Here is a 14978-nt window from a genome sequence, read left to right as displayed (position 1 = left end):
ACAGTGCGGCACTCCCTCAGTACTGCCCCTCCGACAGTGCGGCGCTCCCTCAGTACTGGCCCTCCGACAGTGCGGCGCTCCCTCAGTACTGCCCCTCCGACAGTGCGGCGCTCCCTCAGTACTGCCCCTCCGACAGTGCGGCGCTCCCTCAGTACTGCCCCTCCGACAGTGCAGCACTCCCTCAGTACTGCACTGGCCGCTGGACAGGCTCCGTCCGGTAAGGTTGACAAGCCGACTGACTCTGTTCAGAATAGCGGAGTTTTGGACCGCGGGGACATCTCTCGGTGCGTGCTGACGCAGTGCGTGCCGCCATCGCTCGGTGCGTGCTGACGTATTGCGGTGCGTGCCGCCGTCGCTCGGTGCGTGCTGACGCGGTGCGGTGTGGGCCGCCGTCGCTCGGTGCCTGCTGACGCCGCGCAGGGTGTTGCCCAGTCGCTGTGACTGGTGCTGCGGCCTTTCCCGGTTTCTGGAGGCCGGGGTGAGTATTATTGGAGCCGGCGGGCTGAGGCCTCTGTGCCCCCAGGCCTGTCCCGCGGTGTAGTGATGTTAGAGGCGGGGGGGCTGGGCGTGGACTCGGGCCTCGTGTGCCGCCGTTCGGGCCGCGGCCTCCTCCGGCACCACTCGGCCTCGGGCCTAATTCCAGGGCCAGGAGGGCCCAGGGCCTGCGAGAGGCTGCCCGGCAAACAGGGTATCGGCCCAGTAACTGACCCCATGGACCGGGTCACCGAGGGTATTTACCCCGGGGCCGGTCACCGAGGGCATTTACCCCGGGGCCGGGTCGCCGAGGGCACTTACCCCGGGGCCGGGTCGCCGAGGGCACTTACCCCGGGGCCGGGTCGCCGAGGGCACTTACCCCGGGGCCGGGTCGCCGAGGGCACTTACCCCGGGGCCGGGTCGCCGAGGGCACTTACCCCGGGGCCGGGTCGCCGAGGGCACTTACCCCGGGGCCGGGTCGCCGAGGGCACTTACCCCGGGGCCGGGTCGCCGAGGGCACTTACCCCGGGGCCGGGTCGCCGAGGGCACTTACCCCGGGGCCGGGTCGCCGAGGGCACTTACCCCGGGGCCGGGTCGCCGAGGGCACTTACCCCGGGGCCGGGTCGCCGAGGGCACTTACCCCGGGGCCGGGTCGCCGAGGGCACTTACCCCGGGGCCGGGTCGCCGAGGGCACTTACCCCGGGGCCGGGTCGCCGAGGGCACTTACCCCGGGGCCGGGTCGCCGAGGGCACTTACCCCGGGGCCGGGTCGCCGAGGGCACTTACCCCGGGGCCGGGTCGCCGAGGGCACTTGCCCCGGGGCCACCGGGGGTATTTGCCCCGGGGTCACCGGGGGAATTTGCCCCGGGGTCACCGAGGATATTTGCCCCGGGGCCACCGAGGGTATTTGCCCCGGGGTCACCGGGGGTATTTGCCCCGGGGTCACCGAGGGTATTTCCCCCGGGGTCACTTGAGGGTTTTTACCCCGGGGTCACTGAGGGTATTTACCCCAGGGAAACTGAGGGTATTTACCCCAGGGAAACTGAGGGTATTTTCCCCTGGGACTGGGACACTGAGGGTATTTACCCCGGGGTCACAGGCTATTTACCCTGGGGCACTGAGGGCACTTACCCCGGGGGCCGGTTACAGAGGTTAATTACTCCGGGGTCACTGAGGGTATTTACCCCGGGGATCGGGGCACAGAGGTTATTTACTCCGGGGGCCGGGTCACTGAGGGTATTTACCCTGGGGCCACTGAGGATATTTACCCCGGGGTCACTGAGGATATTTACCCCGGGGACCTAGTCACTGAGGGTATTTACCCCGGTGACCAGGTCACTGAGGGTATTTACCCCGGGGTCGCTGAGGGTATTTACCCCGGGGTCGCTGAGGGTATTTACCCCGGGGTCGCTGAGGGTATTTACCCCGGGGTCGCTGAGGGTATTTACCCCGGGGTCGCTGAGGGTATTTACCCCGGGGTCGCTGAGGGTATTTACCCCGGGGTCGCTGAGGGTATTTACCCCGGGGTCGCTGAGGGTATTTACCCCGGGGTCGCTGAGGGTATTTACCCCGGGGACCGGGTCACCGAGGGTATTTACCCCGGGGACCGGGGCACCGAGGGTATTTACTCTGGGGACACTGAGGCTATTTACCTTGGGGACTGGGGCACTGAGGGTATTTACTCCGGAGGCCGGGTCACTGAGGGTATTTACCCCGGGGACCAGGGCACAGAGGTTATTTACTCCGGGGTCTCAGGGTATTTACCCCGGGGACTGGCACACTGAGAGTATTTACCCTGGGGTCACTGAGGGTGTTTACCCTGGGGTCACCGAGGGTATTTACCCCGGGGACCGGGTCACCGAGGGTATTTACCCCGGGGACCGGGGCACCGAGGTTATTTACTCCGGGGTCTCGGGGTATTTACCCTGGGGACCGGGGCACAGAGGTTATTTACCCCGGGGTTCCTGAGGTTATTTACCCCAGGGCACTGAGGGTATTTACCCCGGGGACCGGGGCACTGAGAGTATTTACCCCGGGGGCCAGGTCACTGATGGTATTTACCCCGGGGACACTGAGGGTATTTTTCCCCGGGGATCGAGACACTGAGGGTATTTACCCTGGTGACTGGGATACTGAGGGTATTTACCCCGGGGACCGGGTCACTGAGGATATTTACGAAGGACATACTTTACTCCACATGTTTAATAATTCGTTTAAAAAAGGTGTAGTGCCAGAGGACTGGCGGATAGCTAACGTAATACCGCTATTTAAGAAGGGGGTAAGAACATGTCCAGGGAATTATAGACCAGTCAGCTTAACATCGGTGGTCGGAAAACTAATGGAATCTATACTAAAAGAGAATAGAAGAACATCTAGAAATGAAAAATATAATAAATAACGTGGATTTCAAAAGGGAAAGTCTTGCTTGACTAACCTTATTGAATTTTTTGAAGAGGTTCAATGAGAGAGTGGTCAATGGTAATGCAGTGGAGGTAATTTATCTAGATTTTCAAAAGGCCTTCGATAAGGTGCCCCATAATAGACTGATGAACAAGGTCAGAGAATGCGGAGTCGGGGGACAAGTAGCAGAATGGACCGCGAGCTGGCTTCAAGACAGAAAGCAGAGAGTAGGAATAAAGGGTAGCAATTCACAGTGGCAGAAGGTGGGTAGTGGTGTTCCACAAGGATCAGTGCTGGGACCACTGCTGTTCACAATTTATATTAATGATTTAGACTTTGGAATCAAAAACACAATTTCGAAATTTGTGGATGACACCAAATTGGTGGGGATAGTCAATACTGAGGACTGCAACAAGTTACAGGAGGACGTTAATAAACTTACAGAATAGGCAAATAATTGGCAAATTAAATTCAACACAGATAAATGTGAGGTATTACATTTTGGTAGGAAGAATAGGGAGGTCACTCATCACTTGGAGGGTGCGAGTCTGGGTGGGGTAGAGGAACAAAGGGATCCCGGAGTACAAATACATAAATCACTATACAAGCTGCGCCACAGGTTAGCAAGGCCATAAAAGAGCAAACCAAGCACTAGGGTTTATTTCTAGAGGGATAGAATTGAAAAGCAGGGAAGTTATGCTAAACCTGTATCGAACCTTGGTTAGACCACACTTAGAGAGTACTGCGTAAAGTTCTGGTCGCCGTATTATAAAAAGGATATAGAGGCACTGGAGAGGGTGCAGAGAAGATTTACAAGGATGATACCAGAAATGTGAGGGTATACATATCAGGAAAGGATGAACAGGCTGGGTCTCTTTTCTCTTGAAAAAAGAAGGCTGAGGGGTGACCTAATAGAGGTCTTTAAAATTATGAAAGGTTTTGATAGAGTGGATACAGAGAGAATATTTCCACTTGTGGGGAAGAGCATAACTAGAGGTCATCAATATAAGATAGTCACCAAGAAATCCAGTAGGGAATTCAGAAGAACCTTCTTTACCCAAAGAGTGGTGAGAATGTGGAACTCGCTACCACAGGGAGTGGTTGCAGCGAATAGTATAGATTCATTTAAGGGGAGGCTGGCCAAGCATATGAGGGAGAAGGGAATAGAGGGTTACACTGATAGAGTTAGATGAGGAATGACAGGAGGAGGCTCGAGTGGAGTGATTGGTGGAATGGCAGGGTATTTACCCTGACTCTGATTGGTAGAATGGCAGGGTATTTACCCTGACTCTGATTGGTGGAATAGCAGGGTATTTACCCTGACTCTGATTGGTGGAATAGCAGGGTATTTACCCTGACTCTGATTGGTAGAATGGCAGGATATTTACCCTGACTCTCATTGGTGGAATGGCAGGGTATTTACCCTGACACTCATTGGTGGAATGGCAGGGTATTTACCCTGACTCTGATTGGTGGAATGGCAGGGTATTTACCCTGACTGATTGGTAGAATGGCAGGGTATTTACCCTGACTCTGATTGGTAGAATGGCAGGGTATTTACCCTGACTCTGATTGGTGGAATGGCAGGGTATTTACCCTGACTCTGATTGGTGGAATGGCAGGGTATTTACCCTGAGTCTGATTGGTAGAATGGCAGGATATTTACCCTGACTCTGATTGGTGGAATGGCAGGGTATTTACCCTGACTCTGATTGGTGGAATGGCAGGGTATTTACCCTGACTGATTGGTGGAATGGCAGGGTATTTACCCTGACTGATTGGTGGAATGGCAGGGTATTTACCCTGACTCTGATTGGTGGAATGGCAGGGTATTTACCCTGACTCTGATTGGTGGAATGGCAGGGTATTTAACCTGACTCTGATTGGTGGAATGGCAGGATATTTACCCTGACTCTGATTGCTGGAATGGCAGGGTATTTACCCTGACTCTGATTGGTAGAATGGCAGGGTATTTACCCTGACACTGATTGGTGGAATGGCAGGGTATTTACCCTGACTCTGATTGGTAGAATGACAGGGTATTTACCCTGACTCTGATTGGTAGAATGGCAGGGTATTTACCCTGACACTGATTGCTGGAATGGCAGGGTATTTACCCTGACACTGATTGGTGGAATGGCAGGGTATTTAACCTGACTCTGATTGCTGGAATGGCAGGGTATTTACCCTGACACTGATTGGTGGAATGGCAGGGTATTTAACCTGACTCTGATTGGTGGAATGGCCGGGTATTTACCCTGACACTGATTGGTGGAATGGCAGGGTATTTACCCTGACTCTGATTGGTGGAATGGCAGGGTATTTACCCTGACTCTGATTGGTGGAATGGCAGGGTATTTACCCTGACACTGATTGGTAGAATGGCAGGGTATTTACCCTGACACTGATTGGTGGAATGGGAGGGTATTTACCCTGACACTGATTGGTGGAATGGCAGGGTATTTACCCTGACTCTGATTGGTGGAATGGCCGGGTATTTACCCTGACTCTGATTGGTGGAATGGCAGGGTATTTACCCTGACTCTGATTGGTGGAATGGCAGGGTATTTACCCTGACTCTGATTGGTGGAATGGCAGGGTATTTACCCTGAGTCTGATTGGTAGAATGGCAGGATATTTACCCTGACTCTGATTGGTGGAATGGCAGGGTATTTACCCTGACTCTGATTGGTGGAATGGCAGGGTATTTACCCTGACTGATTGGTGGAATGGCAGGGTATTTACCCTGACTGGTGGAATGGCAGGGTATTTACCCTGACTCTGATTGGTGGAATGGCAGGGTATTTACCCTGACTCTGATTGGTGGAATGGCAGGGTATTTAACCTGACTCTGATTGGTGGAATGGCAGGATATTTACCCTGACTCTGATTGCTGGAATGGCAGGGTATTTACCCTGACTCTGATTGGTAGAATGGCAGGGTATTTACCCTGACACTGATTGGTGGAATGGCAGGGTATTTACCCTGACTCTGATTGGTAGAATGGCAGGGTATTTACCCTGACTCTGATTGGTAGAATGGCAGGGTATTTACCCTGACACTGATTGGTGGAATGGCAGGGTATTTACCCTGACACTGATTGGTGGAATGGCAGGGTATTTAACCTGACTCTGATTGCTGGAATGGCAGGGTATTTACCCTGACACTGATTGGTGGAATGGCAGGGTATTTAACCTGACTCTGATTGGTGGAATGGCCGGGTATTTACCCTGACACTGATTGGTGGAATGGCAGGGTATTTACCCTGACTCTGATTGGTGGAATGGCAGGGTATTTACCCTGACTCTGATTGGTGGAATGGCAGGGTATTTACCCTGACACTGATTGGTAGAATGGCAGGGTATTTACCCTGACACTGATTGGTGGAATGGGAGGGTATTTACCCTGACACTGATTGGTGGAATGGCAGGGTATTTACCCTGACTCTGATTGGTGGAATGGCCGGGTATTTACCCTGACTCTGATTGGTGGAATGGTAGGGTATTTACCCTGACTCTGATTGGTGGAATGGCAGGGTATTTACCCTGACTCTGATTGGTGGAATGGCAGGGTATTTACCCTGAGTCTGATTGGTGGAATGGCAGGGTATTTACCCTGAGTCTGATTGGTGGAATGGCAGGGTATTTACCCTGACTCTGATTGGTGGAATGGCAGGGTATTTACCCTGACTCTGATTGGTGGAATGGCAGGGTATTTACCCTGGCTCTGATTGGTGGAATGGCAGGGTATTTACCCTGACTCTGATTGCTGGAATGGCCGGGTATTTACCCTGACTCTGATTGGTGGAATGGCAGGGTATTTACCCTGACTCTGATTGCTGGAATGGCAGGGTATTTACCCTGACTCTGATTGGTGGAATGGCAGGGTATTTACCCTGACTCTGATTGCTGGAATGGCAGGGTATTTACCCTGACACTGATTGGTAGAATGGCAGGGTATTTACCCTGACACTGATTGGTGGAATGGCCGGGTATTTACCCTGAGTCTGATTGGTAGAATGGCAGGGTATTTACCCTGACTCTGATTGGTGGAATGGCAGGGTATTTACCCTGACTCTGATTGGTGGAATGGCAGGGTATTTACCCTGACTGTGATTGGTAGAATGGCAGGGTATTTACCCTGACTCTGATTGGTGGAATGGCAGGGTATTTACCCTGACTCTGATTGGTAGAATGGCAGGGTATTTACCCTGACTCTGATTCGTAGAATGGCAGGGTATTTACCCTGACTCTGATTGGTGGAATGGCAGGGTATTTACCCTGGCTCTGATTGGTAGAATGGCAGGGTATTTACCCTGACTCTCATTGGTGGAATGGCAGGGTATTTACCTTGACTCTGATTGGTGGAATGGCAGGGTATTTACCCTGACTCTCATTGGTGGAATGGCAGGGTATTTACCCTGAGTCTGATTGGTGGAATGGCAGGGTATTTACCTTGACTCTGATTGCTGGAATGGCAGGGTATTTACCCTGACTCTGATTGGTGGAATGGCAGGGTATTTACCCTGACTCTGATTGGTGGAATGGCAGGGTATTTACCCTGACTCTCATTGGTGGAATGGCAGGGTATTTACCTTGACTCTGATTGCTGGAATGGCAGGGTATTTACCCTGACTCTGATTGGTAGAATGGCAGGGTATTTACCCTGACTCTCATTGGTGGAATGGCAGGGTATTTACCTTGACTCTGATTGGTGGAATGGCAGGGTATTTACCCTGACTCTGATTGGTAGAATGGCAGGGTATTTACCCTGACTCTCATTGGTGGAATGGCAGGGTATTTACCTTGACTCTGATTGCTGGAATGGCAGGGTATTTACCCTGACTCTGATTGGTGGAATGGCAGGGTATTTACCCGGACTCTGATTGGTAGAATGGCAGGGCATTTACCCTGACTCTGATTGGTGGAATGGCAGGGTATTTACCTTGACTCTGATTGCTGGAATGGCAGGGTATTTACCCTGACTCTGATTGGTGGAATGGCAGGGTATTTACCCTGACTCTGATTGGTAGAATGGCAGGGCATTTACCCTGAGTCTGATTGGTGGAATGGCAGGGTATTTACCCTGACTCTGATTGGTGGAATGGCAGGGTATTTACCCTGAGTCTGATTGGTGGAATGGCAGGGTATTTACCCTGACTCTGATTGGTGGAATGGCAGGGTATTTACCCTGGCTCTGATTGGTGGAATGGCAGGGTATTTACCCTGACTCTGATTGGTGGAATGGCAGGGTATTTACCCTGACTGATTGGTGGAATGGCAGGGTATTTACCCTGACTCTGATTGGTGGAATGGCAGGGTATTTACCCTGACTGTGATTGGTGGAATGGCAGGGTATTTACCCTGAATCTGATTGGTGGAATGGCAGGGTATTTACCCTGACTGATTGGTGGAATGGCAGGGTATTTATCCTGACTCTGATTGGTGGAATGGCAGGGTATTTACCCTGACTCTGATTGGTGGAATGGCAGGGTATTTACCCTGACTCTGATTGGTGGAATGGCAGGGTATTTACCCTGACTCTGATTGGTGGAATGGCAGGGTATTTACCCTGACTCTGATTGGTGGAATGGCAGGGTATTTACCCTGACTCTGATTGGTGGAATGGCAGTGTATTTACCCTGACTCTGATTGGTGGAATGGCAGGGTATTTACCCTGCTCTGATTGGTGGAATGGCAGGGTATTTACCCTGACTCTGATTGGTGGAATGGCAGTGTATTTACCCTGACTCTGATTGGTGGAATGGCAGGGTATTTACCCTGGACTCTGATTGGTGGAATGGCAGGGTATTTACCCTGACTCTGATTGGTGGAATGGCAGGGTATTTACCCTGACTCTGATGGTGGAATGGCAGGGTATTTACCTGAGTCTGATTGGTGGAATGGCAGGGTATTTACCCTGACTCTGATTGGTGGAATGGCAGGGTATTTACCCTGACTCTGATTGGTGGAATGGCAGGGTATTTACCCTGACTCTGATTGGTGGAATGGCAGGGTATTTACCCTGACTCTGATTGGTGGAATGGCAGGGTATTTACCCTGAGTCTGATTGGTGGAATGGCAGGGTATTTACCCTGAGTCTGATTGGTGGAATGGCAGGGTATTTACCCTGAGTCTGATTGGTGGAATGGCAGGGTATTTACCCTGACTCTGATTGGTGGAATGGCAGGGTATTTACCCTGACTCTGATTGGTGGAATGGCAGGGTATTTACCCTGAGTCTGATTGGTAGAATGGCAGGGTATTTACCCTGACTCTGATTGGTGGAATGGCAGGGTATTTACCCTGAGTCTGATTGGTGGAATGGCAGGGTATTTACCCTGACTCTGATTGGTGGAATGGCAGGGTATTTACCCTGAGTCTGATTGGTGGAATGGCAGGGTATTTACCCTGAGTCTGATTGGTGGAATGGCAGGGTATTTACCCTGACTCTGATTGGTGGAATGGCAGGGTATTTACCCTGACTCTGATTGGTGGAATGGCAGGGTATTTACCCTCTGACTCTGATTGGTGGAATGGCAGTGTATTTACCCTGAGTCTGATTGGTGGAATGGCAGGGTATTTACCCTGAGTCTGATTGGTAGAATGGCAGTGTATTTACCCTGACTCTGATTGGTGGAATGGCAGGGTATTTACCCTGAGTCTGATTGGTGGAATGGCAGGGTATTTACCCTGACTCTGATTGGGGAAATGTTGGTTAAATGTAGATTAAACAGCGACGAGGTATTTAGGGTAGGGGTGTGACTGGCACAGTGGTGAGACATGTACCAAGGGTGCGATTGCTATGTTGGTGGGGTATTCTGAGGGTACTGTACTGACCCTGAGAGCTGTGGGCTTGTGGCTCTTCCTATTCCTGGGGGAGGGAATGAGGAGGAAGTCGGGTAAAAAGGCAAGACCTGGGAAATTCTGACTGCAATTGCCACTTATTCTTAAAAACTCTGTTCTGTTTATAACCGTGTAGAGGGTTTGCATGCCAGATTATCCACTGCTGTATGTGAGTCTTTAGAGTATGTTAGCTAAATGGCACCATGCCAGCCGTGGCTCAGTGGGTGGCACTCTTGCCTCTGAGTCAGAAGGTTGTGGGTTCAAGTCCCACTCCAAAGACTTGAGCACAAAAATCTAGGCTGACAGTCCAGTGGAATGCTGCACTGTCGGCGGTGCCGTCTTTCAGTTTAGATGATCAACCGAGGCCCCGTCTGCTCTCTCATAAAAGATCCCACGGCATTATTTTGAAGAAGAGCAGGGGAGCTATCCCCGGTGTCCTGGCCAATATTTATCCCTCAATCAACATCACTAAAACAGATGATCTGGTCATTATCACTTTGCTGTTTATGGGACCTTGCTATGCACAAATTGGCTGCCGCGTTTCCCACATTGCAACAGTGACTACACTTCAAAAGTACTTTATTGGCTGTAAAGCGCTTTGGGTTATCCTGAGGTTGTGAAAGGCGCTATAGAAATGCAAGTCTTTCTATGGTATTTACTCTGAGGATGTGATTGGCAGAATGAGATGGGTGTGATTAAAACTGAAATAGGACACCTAACCTGACACTGGTTGACACAGTGTAGGGTGATGAGCCTGGAAATTGATTGGCACCATTCAGTGTTTACCTGAGCATTTGGCATCAACCCAGGGATGATGAGATGGGCACAATGCCAAGATATTTTCCCTAAGGATATAATTGACATAGTACTGAAGTATTTACCCTGAGCCCATGATTGGCACAATGAGGCAGTGAGGCTGTAAATGCAGAGTTAGAGGGTAGTTTCCATATGGAAGAGGTTGGAATAATGACGAGATGTTTACCCCAGTTTGTGACTGGCATCACAGGCTGTCTGCCCTAAGAGTATGATTAGCACAATGATAACGGCCCGTAATTTGTGGCCCCTATGGGCGTGTACGAGGTGGGCTGCGCAAGTTCTGGGTTTTCGTGCAAACCGTGAATCCTTTGTTGCTTTAGTTATGCAGCTAGCCTCAGTGCTCTGAGGGAAGTGCTGGGGCTGAATACCTGTTGACACTCAACATTACATTTCTAGGTGAATGATGGCTAATTGGGTGAGGTGCTGGAGGGCTGGTCCTTGTCAAAACCATACCCCAACGAGAGTCTGCACCTTCTGGTTAAAGGGAAGGAAACCTCGTGACATTGACTCTTATTGTGACTGTTGCAGTGCTTTCATTTCTCAGCCCTCCTCCTGCTTGGTGATGGGGTGTGGGGTCTTTTTTGGTCCTCTGGTTCGATACATACCCCAGAAGCCGATCATCGATCTCACGCCCAGCACTGAGCCAAAGCCAATTGATTTCCCCCTCCCCTGTGGTTTCTCCCTCTCTTAAATAATGGAATGACAATTGCACTTTTCCAATACTAAGGCATAATTCCTGAATCTAGAGAGCTTTGGAAAATTAATGTATTTCCATATCAATATGTTTTAATACCCTGTGGTGGAAACCATATGGTCCTGGAGATTTGTCTATCTTAAGTCTTATTACTTTCTCCATTACCTTTTTTTTAAACTTACATTAAATCGAAAAATTTGTTCCCTTTGACTTATTTTTAGATTCCCTGGTATTTTTGTCCTCTTCCTTTATTGTAAAAACCGATACAAAGTACAAATTTAGCAAGTTGATTCCTTATTGTCCATTATAGACTCGCCTGTAAAGACCCCACATTCCACTTTGCCACTCTCTCTCTCTTGTATTGGCAGTGATCATTGTGTTCCGTTAGTGAAATCACTCATTCATACCACACCGAATAATGTGCACTTTGACACCAACAATTTCAGTAGAGTGATACATGCCAGGAAATGGTAATGGCTGACAGTTTATTTAGTATATACAGATATAGTTCGACTCTAATCTTCACCTTGTACCTTTAACTCCTAGAATAACTGAACTTGTATAAGATTAAGGGCGAGACCCTCGATTCCTGAACATGGCTCAGTTTGGAGGACAGAAGAATCCCCCGTGGACCACCCAGTTCTCCGCTGCTGTTACACAGCCAGGTCAGTGTGTCTCATTAGTGATGTTTATTTTGTACATATCTCGACAATGCCAGGATCATGTGTTCAGTCTCAACAAGTGTACGCTTGGGTCAGCTGAACACCAGGTCACCTTCAGAACTTGTAAAACAAAAATTTACATTCTGTCTCACTTGGGAATTCTGTCTGCTAACAGGGCTTTCAATTTTATTTTAATTCATTTCCACAATGTTTGAATCAATGTTTTAAATACTTTTTTTGTGAATCAGTGTGAGGCATGTGCATGTTATCGGTTTGTATTTCAGGCACCCACTGTCCCCATCAAACACTCCCAGGGCAGGTACAGCACGGGTTAGATACAGAGTAATGCTCCCTCTACACTGTCCCATCAAACACTCCCAGGGCAGGTACAGCACGGGTTAGATACAGTGTAAAGCTCCCTCTACACTGTCCCACCAAACACTCCCAGGTCCTGTACAGCATGGGTTAGATACAGAGTGAAGCTCCCTCTACACTGTCCCATCGAACACTCCCAGGGCAGGTACAGCATGGGCTAGATACAGAGTAAAGCTCCCTCTACACTGTCCCCATCAAACACTCCCAGGGCAGGTACAGCATGGGTTAGATACAAAGTAAAGCTCCCTCTACCCTGTCCCCATCAAACACTCCCAGGGTAGGTACAGCACGGGTTAGATAAAGAGAAAAGCCCCCTCTACACTGTCCCATCAAACTCCCCCTCCCCCCGCCCCTGCTCTCCCCCCTCAGCCCCTGCTCTGCCCCCTCAGCAACAGACACCTTGAACCAGGACAGTGATGGTGTGTGGCACTGTGTGACAAATATAGACAACAGTCGATGGAGCACAAGGCTGGGATTTGTTGTCCTTGTTTAAAGGGTGCCCTCGATTTACGAAGTGCCCATTGCAGTTATTTAATCCTGATTACAGTATGATCTCAGTAATGTTATGACACAATGAAACCATTGCACAAGACCCTACCGTTGTTGTGATCGTTGAATGTATTGTTTCCATCAGGTGCCCTTGGTGTTCAGCCCTCGTTGCTTGGGGCCTCTCCAGCAATGTACACCCAACAGACCGCCCTGGCTGCGACAGGCCTCTCCACCCAAACAGCTACAGGCTATCAGCTGACGCAGACAGCGGCCCTACAGCAGCAGGCAGCGGCCGCAGCTGTAGCACTGCAGCAGGTAGGTTTGTCGGAGCGTCCTAGTGTCATCAACAGTGTTCAAGAGAAATCCAGTGGCGTCCTTCGATTGGTGCAGTGTTTGATATGTGGTACAGTCATACAATTGGCTTCTGCAGTGCTTCACATCAGGTTAATGCAGACAATAAAATAGCAGTTTGCCTTTACCTATCTCGTTTGGGATGGAACTCTAGTGTCCTAGAGGCTGTGAACCCTTTTTGTCATGGAGTTTATATTTTTTTAAACTAGTGAATGTTCTGTGTTGTGGTCACTCACTGTAGATCAGAGGACGCAAAGTGGGTGTCCCTTTTAGTCTGGAAGGTGTAATTGTTCAAATGCATGCTGGGGCCAGTTACAGGTCAGGTTGCAGCCTTGTTTGACCAATTCGGATTTGTGGAGCCAGGAGAGTTGGGAATGATGGAGCTGAAACATTCAGCACTTGAAGATTATTTTGCATTGGTTAGAAAATCGAGTGCAGGAGGTAGACATTGTAAATTACCCCAATTACAAAATCATTGTTTAAAAAGGTTAACATTGCTACATTTACTCCTGGCTGTTTTTTTAGTTTGTTTTAGCGTATTCTGTGCTCAGAATCAGTGGAAGTGAGAGGTGGAGGACCCGGGGTCAGAGTCAATCATCTGGGAACAATGAACCAATGAGATGTGGTAGAATAAATTTACCTGTGATTAAAAGTGCGGAGTGATTATTTGAACGCATTTTTGACTCTGCGCATGTGCGCCCGTTTGGTATCGCACATTCCCACTTGATCCGGTCGCGCAAGCGCAGTACTAGACGGTGCGGCGGCGGCGGCCTGCATCGCCATGCTTTCCTCTGCTCCATGCGGAGAGGGTCGGGTTGGTGGCTGGTGGGGAGGGCTGGGGGGAGGGTAGAGGAGAGGGGATCGGAGGGGGAGAGAGAGATGAGATCAGGGGGGAGAGAGATGTGATCGGGGGAGAGAGATGAGATCAGGGGGGAGAGAGATGAGATCAGGGGGGAGAGAGATGAGATCAGGGGGGAGAGAGATGAGATCGGGGGGAGAGAGATGAGATCAGGGGGGAGAGAGATGAGATCGTGGGGAGAGAGATGAGATCGTGGGGAGAGAGATGAGATCAGGGGGGAGAGAGATGAGATCAGGGGGGGAGAGAGAGGCGATCGGAGGGGGGAGAGAGAGGCGATCGGAGGGGGGAGAGAGAGGCGATCGGAGGGGGGAGAGAGAGGCGATCGGACGGGGGAGAGAGGCGATCGGAGGGGGGGGAGAGAGGAGATCGGAGGGGGAGAGAGAGAGGAGATCGGAGGGGGAGAGAGAGAGAGAGAGGAGATCGGAGGGGGAGAGAGAGGAGATCGGAGGGGGAGAGAGAGGAGATCGGAGGGGGAGAGAGAGGAGATCGGAGGGGGAGAGAGAGGAGATCGGAGGGGGAGAGAGAGGAGATCGGAGGGGGAGAGAGAGGAGATCGGAGGGGGAGAGAGAGGAGATCGGAGGGGGAGAGAGAGGAGATCGGAGGGGGAGAGAGAGGAGATCGGAGGGGGAGAGAGAGAGAGGAGATCGGAGGGGGAGAGAGAGAGGAGATCGGAGGGGGAGAGAGAGAGAGGAGATCGGAGGGGGAGAGAGAGAGAGGAGATCGGAGGGGGAGAGAGAGAGAGAGGAGATCGGAGGGGGAGAGAGAGAGGCGATCGGAGGGGGGAGAGAGAGAGAGGAGATCGGAGGGGAGAGAGAGAGAGGAGATCGGAGGGGAGAGAGAGAGGAGATCGGAGGGGAGAGAGAGAGAGGAGATCGGAGGGGAGAGAGAGAGAGAGGAGATCGGAGGGGAGAGAGAGAGAGAGGAGATCGGAGGGGAGAGAGGGAGGAGATCGGAAGAGAGAGAGGAGATCGGAGGGGAGAGAGAGAGAGGAGATCGGAGGGGATAGAGAGGAGAT

The 14978-nt window shown here is 51.0% G+C and overlaps 1 long non-coding RNA gene across 1 annotated transcript; it reads left to right on the top strand.

Annotated features, from left to right (window-relative positions):
- Window positions 1-354: 354 nt before the first annotated feature.
- On the top strand, window positions 355-13916 carry LOC147113735 (uncharacterized). The gene is made up of 3 exons (XR_015079263.1): window positions 355-478; window positions 11774-11892; window positions 12899-13916. It is a non-coding gene; the product is annotated as an uncharacterized LOC147113735 (long non-coding RNA).
- The last annotated feature ends 1062 nt before the right edge of the window (window positions 13917-14978 follow it).

Source organism: Somniosus microcephalus, chromosome 8 (assembly GCF_052327205.1).
Source record: "Somniosus microcephalus isolate GS21.2 chromosome 8, FLI_Smic_1.0, whole genome shotgun sequence".
Classification (NCBI taxonomy): Eukaryota; Metazoa; Chordata; class Chondrichthyes; order Squaliformes; family Somniosidae; genus Somniosus; species Somniosus microcephalus.
The sequence above is the reverse complement of the archived record's forward strand: the minus strand, read 5'-3'. Positions and strand labels throughout refer to the sequence as shown.